The sequence below is a fragment of the Tachypleus tridentatus genome, chromosome 8 (genome assembly GCF_004210375.1).
Source record: "Tachypleus tridentatus isolate NWPU-2018 chromosome 8, ASM421037v1, whole genome shotgun sequence".
NCBI lineage: Eukaryota > Metazoa > Arthropoda > Merostomata > Xiphosura > Limulidae > Tachypleus > Tachypleus tridentatus.
The window spans coordinates 16,431,277-16,439,435 of NC_134832.1; the positions used below are offsets into that span (position 1 = coordinate 16,431,277).

The 8,159-nt window shown below is 34.2% G+C and overlaps 1 long non-coding RNA gene across 1 annotated transcript; it reads left to right on the plus strand.

Annotated features, from left to right (window-relative positions):
• Positions 1-1,269: 1,269 nt before the first annotated feature.
• Positions 1,270-7,541, plus strand: LOC143224101 (uncharacterized). The gene is made up of 3 exons (XR_013013210.1): positions 1,270-1,397; positions 3,584-3,682; positions 6,695-7,541. It is a non-coding gene; the product is annotated as an uncharacterized LOC143224101 (long non-coding RNA).
• The last annotated feature ends 618 nt before the right edge of the window (positions 7,542-8,159 follow it).

Sequence of the window (8,159 nt, forward strand, 5' to 3'; positions counted from 1 at the left end):
CCAAAAGAGAGAGAGAGAAAGAGGGAGAGAGCTATAAAAGATAATGCGTATAGGACTTATTTCAACTAACCAAATGATTCACAAACGTTTTCTGACTGATTTCTAGAAAATCTTTGTTTCATTAAAGGTGAACGTTCTATATAGGCAAGTAAAATTCATGAACCTATAAATGATTAATGTTCTGACATGATTCAGGCTTTTATGAAGAAAGACGAAACCCAAATATGTTAATTTTAAGAAGAGTAAAATCCATATACATAAATGTTAAGATGTCATAAAAGTAACCCATTTTTACTAAGTTAATAACTATGAGGTGAGTTTATTTTCAGGTTTAAAAATATATGTATTAAAATCACACTTGAGTGTAACAGTTTTTTTTAATTAGTGCTTTCAGGTCTTGATTCATAGATGTGTAAAAATCTCGTTGTAGACTCATCTTTTGTCTTCCGCAATTCGCTACCGAGAAACCGTTTCCTTCAATAACAAGAGTCATCATCACCTTCACTACATCCTAAACTCGCCACTGCTTCGCCAGCTTAGTTTTTTTTTCATCGCACTGCTGTAAATATGCAGGGCATTGTTTAGATTTACATTGAAAAAGGGAGAGAATAAGTGATGATGGCCCTGTGTGGAAAACTCGTAGCTATTTTCTGTATCTTCGAATTTTGTCTGACCTAGACATATATGTTGTTTTGTTTCGTACATTCTGAGACCCAGGGAACTTGAACCTTTTTCTCTTGGTGAATGATCGTTCAGTTTTATAATTTTGTTTGTTTTATTTTTGAATTTCTCGCAAAGCTACTCAAGAGCTATCTGCTCTAGCCATCCCTAATTTAGCAGTGTCATCACCAGCCACTGCCAACTCTTGGGCTACTCTTTTACCAATGAATAGTGGTATTGACCGTAACATTATAATGCCCCCACGGCTGAAAGAGCGAGCATGTTTGGTGCGACGGAGATTCGAATCCGCGACCTTCAGATTACTAGTCGAACGCCTTAACCCACTTGGCCATGCCGGGTCCAGTTTTATAATACCTTCCAGGAAAAAAACACACACATAAAGGCAACACGATAGTAAGAAGACGTATAAGATGAATTAAATTCTTTAAAATAATTAAATCATCAAGCATAAATAAAGTGTTATATCAACATAACATATTTTTGGAATAATAAAACTACATGGCTGTGTTTTAAATATTTTCTAAGTACCTTAAGTCTAGTAGGGTTTAACTGTGTTTTGAATGCTAATGCGTGTTTTTCTTACAGTAAAGCCACGTCGGACTATCTGCTGTGCCCACCGAAAGGAATAGAACCCCCTGATTTTTGCGTTATAAATCCGTAGACTCACCCCTGCGCCAGCGGACGTCTTTGAATGTTTTCTTAACATATCAAGCCAAGTATGGTTTAGCTGTATTTTATTTGTTTTCTTAGCATTTTAAGCCTAGGAAAGTTTAATCGTGTTTCGAATGTTTTCTTAACATATGAATCCTAGTAAGGCTTAACTATGCTTTTAATACCATTTCATTAAATAATATATAATACCATTACTTACAGCAATATCTATATATATTCATAGGTAAAATAACTTGCGTATTGTAGAAGTGGGAATAATTGCGTTTTTGTGGAAGAAAGTATAATGGCAAAGAATGACGGATCCAAAGGTTGAAAATAAAAACATATTTGTAAGAATTCGACTTTACTATTGTTTTCATGTTATGTATTACGTAGCATTCGAAGATTAAATCAAGTGTACAGTCACCTGATCTTGGCAGCATATCTTGATCTGATACATGAAAAAAACAAGTTTGTTATATGTGGAATAAAAGGACAATGACCTTCGCTAGAATGAGATGTTTTTGGATCTGATTCTTGGAAGGACAAATTTGTTATAGGTGGAATGAAAGAGATAAAACTCACTGTGAGGAATTCTTTATCGAATAGAGAAAACAAGAGACTGAATTACACAGACTGGTGACGGCTAGGAACAATTATTGCTTTGCATTTAGTTTAAAGAATGAAATAAACATTTTGAATTCGTTAAAAATAGTAAATAGATAATGAAAACCTCTACCCAAAATAAAAATTAGTGACAGTGTTGTTAATAAATGAATAACTATATACAATCATTATCCTGAGAAGAAAATGTTTTTCAGGATAAAAAGGTTTCATTTGGTTTGAATTTCGCGCAAAGCGACACGAGGGCTATCTGCGGTAGCCGTCCATAATCTATCAGTGTAAGACTAGAGGATAGGCAGCTAGTCATCACCATCAATCCCCAACTCTTGAGCTACTCTCTTACCATCGAATAATGGAAGTGACCTTCATCTATAACGCCCCAAAGGCTGAAAGGGCAAGCATATTTGGTATTACGATGATTCTAACCCGTGACCCTCAAATTACGAGCCATGTGCCTTAACCACCTGGCCATGCCGGGTCGGAGAGAAAAGGCCCTTACAGCAAGTCCAAACTCTTTTAAGAAAAAATAAATCTAGATTAAAATGCCAAAACTAAATTCATCATATACATTTTTTTCCCAAAAGCTGCCCTGTAACTAACTTCAGTCACAAGTGTAAAGTGATATCACTTCTCCACGTGGTAATAATAATGTAGTTCCATATAAGCAATATGTAATATAACTGTCCTATGAAATAGTAGCTAGCCTTCGTGATCGAATCTTCCTACACGAAATAGTCATGTGATAAGTGCGCTCGACTCGCAATTTGAGGGTCGCGGATTCGAATATTCGACATACAAAACATGCTCGCCTTTTCAGCCGTGGGGGCGTTATAAAGTGAAGTTCAATCCCACTATTCGTTGGTAAAAGAGTAGCCCAAGAGTTGGCGGTGGGTGGTGATGACTAGCTGCCTTTCCTCTAGTCTTACACTGCTAAATTAGGGATGGCTAGAGCAGATAGCTCTTGAGTAGCTTTGCGAGAAATTCAAGAAACAAACAAAACAAACTAAGAATAAATAACTTTTGCACGCTAGGTTCACGTAATCCAACTATTGCTACTCAGTGTGGTCTACGGTCTTGGAACGTCCTAAACTGATGATCGTATGATACAAGTACACATGTAAACCCATGTTTATTGAGGAACATTAGTACCAGACGATAACATAATGTTTTGTGAAATCCCGTCAACTTTGGAGAAACTTTAACTGAGCTTGAAGTTAACAGACGACTATGCACCGAAGTGTTTCTAGAAAAGTCGACGTAGTGTGACCGCTACGAAGTATAAAATAAATTAGAGATTTATATTTGATTTCAATTGCTAAGGTGGTTAAAAGTAATGTTTACTGTTTAAGAGTGATATGAGTTTATCACAACAAGTAAAAATAATAACGCAAGTCTATATGTAACAAGTTTGCTAGTTTGAATGATTTAACTTGTCTTAAACAGCATATTTGACACTATTTCAATGAAACACTTGTAGACTGAAACCTTATATTCCACACTGTCTTTGCTAACGACCCTTTAAGATTGGTAGTGCGACACTTTATCATTCGAGTAATATTAAACGCCAACAAATAAAGAACTGTGAGTTACAGATTTTCTTATTTCTATTTCCATGAGTCAATCACAGAATTAGACTGGAACAAGTATGCTATAATAAACCTTTCAAGAAAAAGGAAACCGACTCGGAAATACTTCCATTAACAAAGTCCAGATGTCGATAGAAGTGGTAAGATTATATTTATGTGTCTTTAAACCTTCGCTGCTTTGTTCAGTTTCACTAACTAAATTCATAAAATATAAATGGTTAAAGTACAGAAATGATAGCAGTAATTATCCATTATACAAGATTCAAAGCAGTTACATCGACGTGTGTTTGTGAAAATGTTGCAAGGAACAGCAGGCATTTATTTCTTGTTAGAGTGAACTATTTTTTTGTATGTGAAATTTCAAACCTATAATAACCGTGCACAAAATTATTAAAGTTTTATCATTCACGTACGAAGACAAGACTATTTACCGTGACCTATACACAAGTTACAGACGAGTCACTTTCGTTCTTTGGGTTGTGTTCTTACTTTTCATGAATTTTTTGTTTTCTAAAATCTGCGAAGTATTTATTTTAATTTAGTTTTCAGAACTTAAATTTTATCTATCCATCTATCTGTGTATCTCAGGAAGGCTGCAAAACTCTCTCTTTGTTAACCTGAAGAGACTTAAGAAGGTCGAACCGTTGTTCTCTGCTTTATTAGTAAAAGTGTCAATACCCATACCAGCCGTCCCGAGATACATTTTTACTTCGAGTGGGTTTTCTGTCATCACGAATTATCCATCTATCTATCTATACTTATTAATAATATTATTTTTGCCACCTTATTAAACATTTATTCATTACTCCCTACTTACGCATATACAATTTTCAAATCTACGCAAAGACAAAAATAGAAAACAGTGTCAAATCCCTTTAAAATCACAACTGGTGTGCAACTACATAGTGTAGTATTTCAATGGCGTCGTAGCTTTCCCGTCTCTTCAAATATGCACCGATACGGGTGAGAACCAACTCTACAGAAACAGATTAACAAAACTGAAGTTATTAGCGGACTAGGTTTAAAGGCTTAAATCCATAATGTCTTTAACCTAACTATGCATTCACTGACGGTAGCTCATAATGGGAAGTTAAAAGAAATTAAGGTTACATTTGCAAAATAAGTTTTCGCATAACTTAATCTATTACCTGTCAGTTTTATTCACTCCTTCATTAGACATGTAAGGTTGCATTATACTCATTTATGTAATGCTATAAATCCTTTGGGTCTGAGGGTAAGTTTCTAGCCATACAACGCTAAACGTCCTAGTTTTGGTTCATTATGTAGTTTTGGGGTAAAAACAAATATACACTTTGCTAGAAAGTGCGTAAAAAGAACAAATTCTTTAGTATATTAGTAAATAAATAATACAGGAAATATCTGTAACTCTATAGCTTCAGAAAAGTGGGTCTTGGTAGGCATACAGTGACGTGTCATCATACGTCACACACACACAGTACTTAGGATTATTGATTAGGTCAAACAACCATATTAGGATAACATTAGTGAAAGTGAATGTTGTAGATAGTTTCTTTAATAAGCTTTTTTCAGTTGATTCAATAAAACTATACCAAAGACTCACCAAAATATATAAAAACAAAGTTGGCTTAATTAACAATCAAGAAAAAACGCGACACAATTTTCATTAAAATTGATTAAGAATAGTGTCCGTCAGCAAAGCTAAAATTTTTCTATTTGTCTTACAATTTCAAACAAGCCTCCAGAAGGTCAATTTTAGCATAGCTGTATCTAATTTTGTCCATTTGTTAATAATAATGGACTAGAGTGAAGGCAGCTAGTCTACAATAGCCACCGCTAATTCTTTGGCTACACTTGTTAAATCTAATAATGAGGTTTGATAATAATTATTAAAAAGTACCTAAGACCTCAAACTGTGGAGTACGCTTTTGAGGAAGTAAGACGCGAGCCATGAATCTTCAGATTCACCAGTTCGGCACGCAAACAACTTGGACACGTCCGGCTCAACAAAGCTAGGATCCTCGTGGATTGGTTTTGTTTGTTTGATTTGTCTTGAATTTTGCGAAAAGCTACACTAGGGCTATCTACGTTAGCCGTCCGTAATTTAGCAGTGTAAGACTAGAGGGAAGGCAACTAATCATCACCGCCCACCACCAACTCTTGGGCTACTTTTTTACCAATGAATAGTGGGATTGACCGTCACATTATAACGCCCCCAAGACTGAAAGGGCAACCATGTTTGGTATGACGGGGATTCGAACCCGCCACCTTCGAGTGAGTCGAGTGCCTTAACCACCTGGTCATGCCGGGGAGAGCCTCCTGGAAGCTACGGACAAATGATTAGTCACTTCTTACCTATAGAAAGTAGAGTTTACTTTTAAAAAAATTCCGAAGAAGATCTCGTATCATTAAAACCAATTCTATTTTCAAACATTTATTTACGAAATAAAAAATTAACCTTTAGTATTTATTATTCATTATTTCAAATATATTTACATTTTTAATTTTTATTCGGCATGAAAACTAACATTTCTGTTGTATTTAATAAGAAATATATTATAAAGAAATTAAAAAGAATAAAAAATGTATGGGTGAATAAAAGCCAAATGATTAGAGAGATTTTCAATTTGCGTGTGTTTTCCGTATAACAAAGCCACAAATGGTTATCTGCTCAGCCCACCGAAGGGAATCGAACCCTGATTGTAGGGTTGTAAATCCGGAGACATACCGCTGTACTAGCGGGGATTCAATTGCCCTCGAAGAAAAAAAGGTTCACCTTTTGAAGGCGCTCAGGTTATAATGATTTTATTTATTTCTATAAATACTTCTTGAACCTACGTGTTTTTGTAACATCATGAGAACTTTATGGGTAACACAACTGAAATGTAGTATTTATTGAAAACAGTAAATCAAACGATCTGTGGGTTTTTTAAATCCGTTTTACTTTACCATGTGATAAACTTGTCTAAATTAATTTAGGTATGTGATATTTCGTCGAATTTATTATTCGATGTTATACAACTGATCAATTGTTTAATAATCGTGTTTATACATATATATATATATATATATCAAGATTTCTTTAACATATATACAAAATCAAACGATCCTTCTTTATATATAACGTAATAGTTTGATCGAAACTCACTTTATATTTGTTTTTCGATCTGCAGTATTTGTAGGATGTCCCCTAAAACTTCACCGCCATTTCTTGGTGATTTCTGGAGACGTTTGTGTAATTTATTATGGAGTACAGTTCTCTGTTTTTCTCCTCCACATGTGGATGATTTTTCTAATTACTTATTTCAAGAGTGTCTGACCTTGCTGCGATTCGACACCGTCATACTTCTAGCTTGTGCTCCGAAACGCTAAATGATGGCATAAATTAACAAGAACTGGGGTCGTTGTCCATCTAATGAGCCTGTCCTTTCATGACAAGGGACAAACAAGCAGCTTTGATGGCCTTGGTTGCTGGATTAATTCAAAATGAGACCTGCCAAAATTCATCTATTTCATCCAAGAAAAACATGGTTATTACGTAATGTAAATAGTTCATATTTATCTCAAGAGAATAAGAGGAAACTGCCTTACATTTCTCAATTAACCAGGCATCTGTTTATGTGTAACATTTTCTGTTGGGAAACCGATCAATGTATTTGGTGTAAGTATGAGTCTTGTGGTAAATATTTGTTACACTTGTTACAAATTCGACTGACTTATGAACTCATATAAATTGAAGCCAATGAAAGTAAAATGATGTAAATGTTAGCGTTTTGTAACAAATGTGAACTAGAAAAAATGAAACAACTTGTCTAGAAATGATTGAACTTGTTTGTTTTGTCTTGAAGCAAAAAGCTACACAATGGGCTATCTATAATCTACCCATTGTGGACACCGAAATCCAATTCTTAGAATTATAAGCTCTTAGACTTATTGCTAAGCCACCAGGAAACAATTAGATGCGTGTAAATAATTAATCTTGAAAATATATTTAAAGTGGATAAATGAATCTATCTTGTAAATAAGCATATCATATGTATTTTACATGGATATGTATAAACCAGCATATATATATATATATTTCTACAAATAACTGGTTTAAATATAAACTATCAAATAAAAATGTAGAAATGAAACTTAAAAGTATGAATATAATTGTATAGATTAAACTTGTCAAATTAAAGTTTTTCTAGGTTTGATTACCATCGTATCTAGTATTGTTTTCCTTCTTAAACTAAGTGTAATTGCAGGCTAGTTGGTATGAATGTAAACTGACTGATACAATTTTAGTTTCATGGTAGAAATTAAACTAAAGCAAGCCGGCTAGTGTATATATAAATCAGGCTGTATGAATGTTAACTAACTGATTTAACAGTCTGATACAATTTCAGTTCCATGGTAGAAAGGAAACTACAGCAAGCCGATTCATGTATATATAAATCAGGTTGTGTAAATGTTAACTAACTGATGTAAATGTAAGTTAAACAATACGTGTGTGTAATTATCCGTTCAACGTTACCCAAACTGATGCAAAATTACTTCAACTGGAATGAGCATAATGTTTGCCAAGTACCATTTAACAAGTTAGTTGACATAAAATACTACAGGTGATGTAGACCCTTGCTTGATTATTTGATT